Genomic DNA, 12,889 nt, shown 5'->3' with positions numbered 1-12,889 from the left:
TAGAGGAAGGTTTTTTACTCAGAGAGTGGTTGGTGCGTGGATTGCACTGCCTGAGTCAGTGGTGGAGGCAGATACACTAGTGAAGTTTATGAGACTAATAGACAGGTATATGGAGGAATCTAAGGTGGGGGCTTATATGGGAGGCAGGGTTTGAGGGTCGGCACAACATTGTGGGCCAAAGGGCCTGTACTGTGCTGTATGTTCTATGTTCTATAGGATCATATGTTCTATGTTCTATAGGATCCTCCTGCCGTGGGGTCAGCTATTGCAACTACCCAGGAAAGGAGATGCTGGAATTGTTGTGGGAGAGAGCTGGAATCCGTGTTGGGTTGGGTGGTGCCGTCCAGTGTTCTCTTGGTAGAAGATAAGTTGGATTGCATTTGTCTGCAGCTGCACAAGCGTGTGATGTGGACTGCAGTATCCTTGCTCCAGGACAACGTTGTATGGATTGTAAGTCTACAGGGCTTAACACTCAGGGCTAATCTTTTCTTTTGTGGCTGTATGTTTTTTTCTAAAAGTTCAAAGTACATATATGTCACCATATACAACCCTGAGATTCATTTTCTTGTGGGCGTACTTAACAAATCTATGGAATAATAATTATAACAAAAATCAATCAAAGACCACACATCTAGGATGTTCAACCTGAGTTCAGAAGACAACAAACTGTGTAAATGCAAAAAGAAAGAACTATAATGTAAATAGATAAGCAAAAATTACCAAAAACATGAGATACAGCACCCTTGAAAGTGAGTCCATTGGTAGTGGGAACATTTCAATGATGGGGAAAATGAAGTAGAGGAAAGTTGTCCCCTTGTTTCAAGATCCTGACTGAGGAGTAGTAACTGCTCCTGAATTTGGAAGTGAGGATCCTGAGGCTCTTGTATCTTCTTCCTGATGGCAACAGCGAGAAGAGAGCATGTCCTGGGTGGAGGTGGTCCCCAATGATGGATGCTGCTTTCCTGTGACAGCTTTTTATTCATATGTGCTCAATGGTTGGGTAGGCTTTACCCGTGATGGACTGGGTATCCACGAATTTTTGTAAGATTTTCCATTCAAGGGCGTCGGTGTTTCAATACTAGGCTGTGATGCAGCTTGTCAATTTTATCTCCACTACACACTTATAGAAGTTAGTCAAAGTTTTGTATTTCATGCTGAATCTCCACAAACTCCAAAGGAAGTAGAGGCATTGCCGTGCTTTCTTGCACTGGGCCCAGGACAGGGCCTCTGAAATAATTACACTGAGTAAGTTAAAATTGCTAACCTCTCCACCTTTGATCCTATAATGCAGATTGGCTCATGGACCTCTGGTTTCCTCCTTGGTCTTTCAGACATTATGTGAGAGGTTGTTGCTTTGACACCACTCAACCAGATTTTCAGTCTCCCACCTATACACTGATTAATCATCACTTTTGATTCAGCCTAGGGCAGTGGTGTGTCAGCAAATGTGAAAATGGCATTGGAGTTGTGCTCAACCACACAGTAATAAGTGTAAAACCAGTAGAGCACGGAACTAAGTACACAGCCTTGTGGTGCTCCTGTGCTGAAGGAAATCATGGAGGAGATGGTGCTGCCAATCTGAATTGACTAGGAAGGAAATCCAGGATTCAATTGCAGATAAAGGTATTGAGGCCGATGTCTTGGAGCTTACTGATGAGAGAGGATAATGGCATTGAATGATGAGCTGCAATCGATAAAGCACATCCTGATGTATGGAGCTTTGCTGCCCAGATGTTCCAGGGTTGAGTGAAGAGACAATGAAATGACATTTGCTGTGGACCTGTTGCTCCGGTAGGCAAATAGGAGAGGATCCAAATCACTCCTCAGGCAGGAATTGATATGTTTCATCACCAACCTCTCAAAACATTTCATCACTGTAGATGTAAGTGCTACTGGATGATAGTCATCCAGACATGTCGCCACGCTCTTCTTAGGTAACGGTATAATCGAAGCCTGCTTGAAGCGCTGCAGAAACAAGAGATTAAAGATCTCTGTGAACACACCAGCCAGTTGATCAGCACAGGTCTGTCATAAGGAGGCGTTGGGAGACGCAGACACTGAAGTACGAGGAACAGGACAAGGTTTATCAAGAAAGCAAGGAGAGTCAGGAAGAAACGATGCTGGACATGGGCACAGGCCCTGGATGAGACGAGGACACAGGGCCTGGGCTAGGACTCCAAGCCAGAGACTAGACAGGGACCCGGAAACTGGGTCTTGACTCGGGCTCAGACCCCGGATCTAGGCGAGGACAAGACATGGCTACAGGAATGGACATGGAACTCCTGCACAGGACGAGGCACATGGACAGGACGAGAACACAAAGCCTTGACTTGGGCAGGACAAGGTTCTTGGACTAGGCTTAGACAAGACAAGGTTCTAGGACATGGCTTGGACTAGAGGAGGTACTTGGACGTGGCTTGGACTAGGCGAGGTACGTGGATGTGGCCTGGACTGGACGAGGGACTCCTGGACAGGACGAGGAAACTCCAGCACAGGACAAGGGAACTCCAACACAGGACGAGGGAACTACAGCACAGGACAAGGGATCTCCATCACAGGACGAGGACTCTCGAGCACCGGGCTGGGAGAGGTACTCCTGGACTAGGCAAGGAACTCCAGGGCAGGACATGGAACTCCAGGCCAGGACTTGGCTCTTGGACTAGGCTAGGCTCGGCTCCTGGACTCGGCTTGGTTAGGCCCTTGGGTACGGAGCTGGGACTCCTTCTTGGAGCACAGGGCCAGGACACTTTCTAGGACGCAGGGCCGGGACCCTTTCTAGGACACAGGGCCGGGACCCTTTCTAAGACACAGGGCTGGGATGCTTCCACAGGGCCGGGACTCTTTCTAGGACGCAGGACTGCTGAGAATACTTGCCAAGGGAAACTGCCGAGGTAAGTGTCGGGGATCCAGATGGGGAGGGGAAAGGAACAGTCCAGCCAAAGAAGCTGAACCCAGGAGCTATTTATGTAGCCAGCCCAAAATGAGAATCAGGAGCCTTAATCAAGATGCCCAACGGAACCGGGGAAAACAAGAAAACCCGGTATAAGGATCGACAGACCGTACCATGAACCAGAATGCGGACTTCACGGACTGGAGCATGACAAGGTCTTTAGAACTTAGCAAGGTACTCCAGCTGGGCTAGCTGCTTTTTGTGGATTCAACCTCCTGAAGGTAGCTCACACATCAGCTTCACAGGCTGAAATCATAAGATCATCGGCAGATGTTGGGGTTTGTGATGATTCCTCCATGTTTTGACTGTCAAAGTAAGCACAGACAGCATTGAGCTCACCTGAAAGTGAAGCCTTGCCATCTCCCATGCTGCTTGATTTAACCTTCGAAAAGGTGACAGTATTCATGCTCTGCCACAACTGTCAAGCATCTTCTGTTGATTCAAATTTGGTCTGACATTTCCACTTCGCCTGTAAGATGGCTTTTCAGAGATTGTATCTGGACCTCTTGTAACTTTCTTGGGCACTAGACTTGAAGGCTTCTGACTTAGCACTCAGCTGATTATGGATCTCATGGTTCATCTAGGTCTTCTGATCAGGGAAGACTCTGAATGATTCAGTGAGGACACACTCGTCTACAACTGTTTTAATGAAGTCCATTACAAGGTGCATTCATTCAGATCTACAGATGAGAGCTTGAACATGGCCCAGTCCACTGACTCAAAGCACTCCTGTAGCCACTCCTGTGCCTCCTGTGACCACCTCTTTGTTGTCCTCAACACTGGAGCTTTGCTCTTTCGCCTCCACCTGTAAACATGTAGGAGAAGGTCGGTCAAGTGATCAGATTTACCGAAATGTGGCCTGAACGTGGAAAGGTTGGCATTCCTTATCTTAGTATAACGATGAGTTGTGAGTTGGGACTTCTGATGGTAATTGAGCAGGGTTATCTTCAAACAAGTCTCACTGAAGTCTACGACTATGATTTGAAATGCTTTGGGATGGACTGTTTCTTGTTTGGAGATGGTATCATGTAGTATTGCGAGCGCTTGATTATAGTCAGCCGCTGGTGGTCAGGATTATGGAGGAGGACTCCCTAGGTAAGTAGAATTGACAGCATTTGACCATCAGGTGTTCCAAGTCAGGGGAACACATATTCAACAAATCCACCGCATCAAAGTACCAATAAAAGTTTATCATAAAAAAAGATGTGAGTGATTGCCTTGGACATCTTTGTCGAGATTGTAAGAATCTGTAGGCCATTGGTAATGTAGAATACTGCAAGTCCAGTTGACTGTTATTTTGAAAAGACCAATGGCCGGGGAGCTGCATTGCCTTGGTTCTGTGCAGATGAAGAGATGTTAGAGCTGGCTGTATGCTTCTGGACTTCATACTGGGTTGGGGACTGGTCCCTCCAATCAGTTTCCAAACTCCAGTGTTCGCTCTGTGCAAATAAGAGCTGGACCAGGACAACTAAGATACTTAGGACGTTTTTATTTTTTCTCTCTTGGTGATGATATGCTTTTTCTTGAAATTGTAACCATATATGCTACGTGCCATATGCTGTGTGCTGTTGGGAATGTGTCTTGCATCTTGGCCCAGGAAGAACTCTGTTTCATTAGGCTATATACACGTATGGTTGAATGATAATTGAACTTGGAACTTGAAATTGGTCTTGATGTGTTAGAAACATAGGAACATAGAAAACTTACAGCACAATACAGGCCCTTCAGCCCATAAAGCTGTACTGAACATGTCCTTACCTTAGAAATTACCGAGAGTTACATGTAGCCCCCTATTTTTCAGAGCTCCATGTTCCTGTCCAGGAGTCTCTTAAAAGACGCTATTGTATCCACCTCCATCACTGTCACCGGCAGCCCATTCTACACACTCACCACTCTCTGCGTAAAATAATTACCTCTGATATCTCTTCTGTACCTACTTCCAATCACCTTAAAACTGTGCCCTCTCATGCTAACCATTTCAGCCCTGGGAAGAAGTCTCTGACTATCCACATGACCAATGCCTCTCATCGTCTTGTATACCTCTATTAGGTCATCTCTCATTTTCCTTCGCTCCAAGGAAAAAAGGCCGAGTTCACTCACCCTGATCTCATAAGACATGCTCCCCAATCCAGGCAACATCCTTGTAAATCTCCTCTGCACCCTTTCTATGGTTTCCACATCCTTCCTGTAGTGAGGCAACCAGAACTGAACACAATACTCCAAGTGGGGTCTGACCAGGTTCCTATATAGCTGGAACATTACCTCTCAGCTCCTAAACTCAGTCCCACGATTGATGAAGGCCAATGCACCGTAAGCCTTCTTAACCATAGAATCAACCTATGAACTCAAACCCTAAGACCCCTCTGATCCTCCACACTGCTAAGAGTCTTACCTTTAATACGATATTCTGTCATCATACTTGACCTACCAAAATGAACTACTTCACACTTATTTGGGTTGAACGCCATCTGCCACTTCTCAACCCAGTTTTGCATCCTATCAAAGTCCCACTGTAAACTCTGACAGCCCTCTTCAAATGTTCATAAATCCTGACTCTCAGGATCTTCTCTATCAGCTTATCAACCACTGAAGTAAAACTCACTGGTCTATAATTTCCTGGACTTTCTCTACTCACTTTCTTGAATAATGGAATAACATCTGCAACCCTCCAATCCTCCGGAACCTCTCCCGTCCCCATTGATGATGCAAAGATCATCGCCAGAGGCTCAGCAATCACCTCCCTCACCTCCCACAGTAGCTGGGGTACATCTCGTCCAGTCCCGGTGACTTATCCAACTTGATGCTTTCCAAAAGCTCCAGCACATCCTCTTTCTTAATATCTACATGCTCAAGCTTTTCAGTCCGCTGTAAGTCATCCCTACAATCGCCAATGTCCTTTTCCATAGTGAATGCAGAAACAAAGTACTCATTAAGTACCTCTGCTATCTCCTCTGTTTCCATACACACTTTTCCACTGTCACACTTGATTGGTCCTATTCTCTCACATCTTATCCTCTTGCTCTTCACATACTTGTAGAATGCCTTGGGGTTTTCCTTAATCCTGTCTGCCAAGGCCTTCTAATGGCCCCTTCTGGGTCTCCTAATTCCTTTCTTAAGCTCCTTCTTGCTAGCCTTATAATCGTCTAGTTCTCTATCATTACCTAGTTTTTGAACCTTTTGTAAGCTCTTCTTTTCTTCTTGGCTAGATTTACAACAGCCTTTGTACACCATGATTCCTGTACCCTACCATCCTTTCCCTGCCTCATTGCAATGTACCTATGCAGAACTCCACGCAAATATCCCCTGAACATTTGCCACATTGCTTCCGTACATCTCCCTGAGAACATCTACTCTCAATTTATGCTTACAAGTTCTTGCCTGATAGCCTCATATTTCCCCTTACTCCAATTAAACGCTTCCCTAACTTGTCTGTTCCTATCCCTCTCCAATGCTATGGTAAAGGAGATAGTATTGTGATCACTGTCTCCAAAATGCTCTCCCACCAAAAGATCTGACACCTGACCAGGTTCATTTCCCAATACCAGATCAAGTACAGCCTCTCCTCTTGTAGGCTTATCTACATATTGTGTCAAGAAACCTTCTTGAACACACCTGGCAATATTCAAAGACCCATGTAAAGTTCAGTCAAAAGTTTGGAGATGCAGAGGCTTATGGAAGGAATTATAGTGGGATCTTGATGGCTGAGGTGCAGATCACCAGGAAAGGGTTTCAGGATTGGATCTGGCTTGGTAGACTCTGCGAAGGGTGGGATATTATACAACCGAGTTATGGCAGCAAAGCAACGGTAATGGCCTCCAGTTCTGTGGCCTGATAACTCTCCCTCCCAGGGATACTGGGAGACATCCAAGGATGGGAGTTGGAATTTCTTCTAGGAGCTGATACTCCAGAACCACTCTGCAGCATTGTCCTATACTCAAAGGGGAGTAATGTTCTCTGTAAGGTGTGCGCGTGTACACATCTTTTGCTACCTGTGCACAATGGAATTTAAACTGCACACAAAATGTTGTCACACTCTACCACATTGGCATGTTAAGTATATTTCACATTTGTATACAATCACGTTTCCTTTTCCAGTTTCTGATTCGGATGAATCTGTGGATGAATCCACAGATATACAAACTGTATCTGTCAACCAATGACTCATTCTGTACTTCAAATTCAGACCTAAAAGCTGTACTGTCTATAAAGTTTCTTTTGGTGGAACAGCTCAGCTGAAAGCATTGTGATGCTTTTTTCATTGTATTAGTGATCAAAGAGTTTTACATCCACTTAAAAATTCACTGTGCACATGTTGATGTCACTGGCAAAAAATTGCACAACTCAACATTTTTGTGCACAGTGGTCATCACAAATTAGAGGGAGCATTGATGAGGAGGCATCAGGCATACCCCATACATAATTATTCTATTTTATCTTTCATAGATCACAACATTGGATCTTTTACCGAAATCCCAGCCCCATCCAAATCTAGTTATTTTATCCCCCTTGACCAACAGCAGCTTCTCTTCCTTTCTTATTTATGCCTGTACCTCGCTTCCATAAAGTAAAGCTGCTTTGCCTTATTGTCAAGATTATTTGCAAGATGTTGGAAGGAGCAGATAGGTTCCTCTCAACTTCATACTCCTCGAGATCCATTGCCTGTCTCTCATTGACTCTCTCTGAGACCTAGCTACAGCCTCTGTTTAAGTAAGTAGCACACCAAATTATTTCACAATTGCCTGAGAGATCCAATTTTCCATTATCAAGAGCTTGCTCTACTTTCTTTTCTCTTTTCCCCTATGACCAGGCCAGGTATGTCTTCCTGTTGAATTATTTTTTTTAAATTCAAAAAATAATCAATTTATAAAAAATATGAACAATAAAGAACAGTGCATGGCTCTCTCTATATCCATAGTGCCACTCATACTGTATATGCACAGTGCTGTCACCTCACCACATTTGTAGTGCTCACACGTTCTGTATACGAAGCACTATTGCCACTCATGTTGCCTCCTGATGATACAAACTTTAAGCGTTTCAGAGGCTTCTAAGCAAACGTAGCCCTAACGTAGCACAAACGTAGTCTAGTGGTAAAGGGCCTTAACTGAAACTCACATTCCCACATTTTCTGTGTGATATTGATCTTTGCTTGGACACCGATTGCTTAATATGAATTACGCCATTTTAATCTAGCAGCATTCTATTGAGACTGTATATCAGGTTATGCCAGCAGAAAACCACTTATCTTTGGACTGAGGCTCCACATTGGCCTAGGGAGGAAAATTCACATTACATACTGATTATAAACAATTCTATCCTTTCAGATACAGTCAATGGAGTAATTACATATGTAAGATCTGTTAGTTTTTTGTGCAAGCGAGGGGGTGGGGTTTTTAGGGTTTGAGAGCTTTGTTTCTTTTTCTTTATCATCAGAGAGGATTAATGTCTATTTTTTCAACAACTCCCAGGGTTTTTCTGCATTTCATGGCTACCCAGAGAAGATAAACTTCAGAGTTCGATTGTACATGCACACCTTGACAATAAAATGAACCTTTGTACTTTCGCATAGTCTGTCCACATCCACATGTGAGCATGCCTGCCTGAGTGTGCAGAAGCATGCACTGGTTACAGCAAAATCAGCATTTTAGTCATATATTTATTCCAGGGGAGGGACAATATAGCGATGATTGAAACATTAAATGTTCACCTTTTAATTCAATATGCATTCCAGTTGATGAAAAATTGAGTAACGAGCTTTGATGCATCTCAGATTTTAAACTGAGCACATTTATTGCAAAACTAATTAATATTATTCAAGTATCACGTAATGGCCAGCATTGCTGTGGCAAATGGAAGCTCTGAACAAGAGCAACCTGTCATCATGTGGCCTTGTTATTCACACTCACTGCACTGATGGATTTAAACATGGTGAATATTCTGCTCTAGAATATTCTAATCTATGATGGGATACTTATTGCTGTTAGGGAGAAGATTACAAGTGTTTTGTTGATTAAAAAGACAAGAAATTCTGTTTCTAGTTATAAGCTTTTGTAGGATCAAGTGGGCAATGCCAAAATGACCAAGCCCCTCAGTTCGTGAAAAGAATCATTATACTGACTTATTAGCATTTTGATGTGAAATGCTGGCACTCCCGAGCATTTTGATGACTGTACTGGAGGAACACATTTGCCAGATCAGTCCTGCCAAAGCAATGGGACTAGCAAAGACCCTGGACAAACCAAGGACACCAGCCCTAGAGTGGGTAGCTGACAAGTTCCCCAGCCCAGGAGGTATGAAGCAGCAGACTGATTTGTCCAGAGCAGGTAAAGTGATGAGCTAGCCAGATCAGAACAGGCAAATGTTGGGGCTTCCGTGGGAGGTCAGTGGTCCTGGTGGTCTGTCAGGACAGTGAAAGGGGTGGTTTGGAAATCTAGGGTCACCCGGATTATTAATTCTGCTCCAAAAATAATGTAAAAATATATTAGCATTCCTGAAGAATGTTTTGCTTTGGCCATTTAAGACCAAAAACCAATCATGGGTGACCTTGTGAGGCAGATGTTCTGCTCACTGATGCTAACAGTTCAATACAGGAGGTCCTGCCCTTTTCCCAGAGGAATGGCTATGAAAGAGCACAAACTGTGATGCTACCATTAACATTGTGTAATCCAGCCCCGGTGTGACAGGGCTCTTGTGACATTATCACACAGTGGGATCTCTAAGGACATCATCCTGCCTTTGATGAAGACACTTCTTCCAGCATGGGGAGCAGCCAGTATACAAATTTGCTATGTTAAGTGTATCTAGTACAGATCCTGTGTAACCTACCAAATGCATGGAGCATTCTTTCATTCAATCACACCCTCACTCTATGATAGCCAGTTAAAAAGCTGTACAGCACAGAAACAGGCCAATCGGCCCACAATGTCTATGCTCTACATCAGTGTTTCTCAACCGTTCCTTTCGCCAGGGCCCCCTTAGGAGCTCTTCTCAGGTTCCAGGGCCTCCCTTTCAAACAGGGATACAACACGAACAGATAGATAGAAAATCATTTATTATTGAACACTGAGAAAACTTGACCATTCCGACATACTACACAAAACTTAAAAAACGACTGTATGAAATTAAACATCTATCAAGCCTAACGCGATCCTTGAGCTTGGTGCTTTTCTGCAAGTTTCATGATATCCGGCTCCAAATTGGACAATAACAGTCGGAAGTCCCCTCTTGTGATATCAATTCTGTTGCTGGATTTTGTCAAGGAAACTACCTTTCAGAATCCGCTCTCAACCAAATATGTTGAGGGAAAGGCAATAAAAAGTCTTTGGGCTTTTTCCCACAGTGCTGTAAATTTATTCGGCAGATCACTCTTGATCCAAATATCTTTTTGAAACTGACTGAACTGACAACGCGCAGTTATTTCGCTCTGAAGATCAATCAAACTCTCTTGAATTTCTGCCTCAACTTGGTTGGGTTGTACTTCAAATGGATTCAAAATGCAATCCGGGATACTGAGGTTTAACAGGTCATTAAATCTTTCTTGCATATCCTTGTGTATCTGTTTGAGACGTTTCACATAAACGGTAAGGTCATCGTCCTTCAGTGCTTCTGCGATCCTCTTCAGGTTTGGAAATTGTAAGAATTCCCAATGTCCTATATTGTGGCAGTAGACTTCGAGTTTCTTAAGGAAAGAAACAATGGCTTCCTTACATAGAAACATAGAAAATAGGTGCAGGAGTAGGTCATTCGGCCCTTCGAGCTTGCACTGCCATTTATTATGATCATGGCTGATCATCCAACTCAGAACCCTGCACCAGCCTTCCCTCCATACCCCCTGATCCCTTTAGCCACAAGGGCCATATCTAACTCCCTCTTAAATATAGCCAATGAACTGGCCTCAACAGTTTCCTTTCCTGTGGCAGAGAATTCCACAGATTCACCACTCTCTGTGTGAAGAAGTTTTTCCTAATCTCGGTCCTAAAAGGCTTCCCCTTTATCCTCAAACTGTGACCCCTCGTTCTGGACTTCGCCAACATCGGGAACAATCTTCCTGCATCAAGCCTGTCCAATCCCTTTAGGATTTTATACATTTCAATCAGATCCCCCCTCAATCTTCTAAATTCCAACGAGTACAAGCCCAGTTCATCCAGTCTTTCTTCATATGAAAGTCCTGCCATCCCAGGAATCAATCTGGTGAACCTTCTTTGTACTCCCTCTATGGCAAGGATGTCTTTCCTCAGATTAGGGGACCAAAACTGCACACAATACTCCAGGTGTGGTCTCACCAAGGCCTTGTACAACTGCAGTAGTACCTCCCTGCTCCTGTACTCTAATCAACTCACTATAAATGCCAGCATACCATTTGCCTTTTTCACCGCCTGCTGTACCTGCATGCCCACTTTCAATGACTGGTGTATAATGACACCCAGGTCTCGTTGCACCTCCCCTTTTCCTAATCGGCCACCATTCAGATAATAATCTGTTTTCCTATTTTTGCCACCAAAGTGGATAACTTCACATTTATCCACATTAAATTGCATCTGCCATGAATTTGCCCATTCATCCAACCTATCCAAGTCACCCTGCATCCTCTTAGCATCCTCCTCACAGCTAATACTGCCGCCCAGCTTCGTGTCATCCGCAAACTTGGAGATGCTGCAATTAATTCCCTCATCCAAGTCATTAATACATATTGTAAACAACTAGGGTCCCAGCACTGAGCCTTGCGGTACCCCACTAGTCACTGCCTGCCATTCTGAAAAGGTCCCGTTTATTCCCACTCTTTGCTTCCTGTCTGCTAACCAATTCTCTATCCACATCAATACCTTACCCCCAATACCGTGTGCTTTAAGTTTGCATACTAATCTCCTGTGTGGGACCTTGTCAAAAGCCTTTTGAAAATCCAAATATACCACATCCACTGGTTCTCCCCTATCGACTCTAGTAGTTACATCCTCAAAAAATTCTATGAGATTCGTCAGACATGATTTTCCTTTCACAAATCCATGCTGACTTTGTCCGATGATTTCACCGCTTTCCAAATGTGCTGTTATCACATCTTTGATAACTGACTCCAGCAGTTTCCCCACCACCGACGTTAGGCTAACCGGTCTATAATTCCCCGGTTTCTCTCTCCCTCCTTTTTTAAAAAGTGGGGTTACATTAGCCACCCTCCAATCCTCAGGAACTAGTCCAGAATCTAACGAGTTTTGAAAAATTATCACTAATGCATCCACTATTTCTTGGGCTACTTCCTTAAGCACTCTGGGATGCAGACCATCTGGCCCTGGGGATTTATCTGCCTTTAATCCCTCCAATTTACCCAACACCACTTCCCTACTAACATGTATTTCGCTCAGTTCCTCCATCTCACTGGACCCTCTGTCCCCTACTATTTCTGGAAGATTATTTATGTCCTCTTTAGTGAAGACAGAACCAAAGTAATTACTCAATTGGTCTGCTATGTCCCTGCTCCCCATAATCAATTCACCTGTTTCTATCTGTAGGGGACCTACATTTGTCTTTACCAGTCTTTTCCTTTTTACATATCTATAAAAGCTTTTACAGTCAGTTTTTATGTTCCCTGCCAGTTTTCTCTCATAATCTTTTTTCCCCTTCCTAATTAAGCATTTGTCCTCCTCTGCTGAACTCTGAATTTCTCCCAGTCCTCAGGTGAGCCACTTTCTCTGGCTAATTTGTATGCTTCTTCTTTGGAATTGATACTATCCCTAATTTCTCTTGTCAGCCACGGGTGCACTACCTTCCTTGATTTATTCTTTTGCCAAACTGGGATGAACAATTGTTGTAGTTCATCCATGCAATCCTTAAATGCTTGCCATTGCATATCCACCGTCAATCCTTTAAGTGTCATTTGCCAGTCTATCTTAGCTAATTCACATCTCATACCTTCAAAGTTACCCCTCTTTAAGTTCAGAACCTTTG

Source organism: Mobula hypostoma, chromosome 25 (genome assembly GCF_963921235.1).
Source record: "Mobula hypostoma chromosome 25, sMobHyp1.1, whole genome shotgun sequence".
NCBI classification, from domain to species: domain Eukaryota; kingdom Metazoa; phylum Chordata; class Chondrichthyes; order Myliobatiformes; family Myliobatidae; genus Mobula; species Mobula hypostoma.
This window is presented reverse-complemented; position numbering follows the sequence as displayed.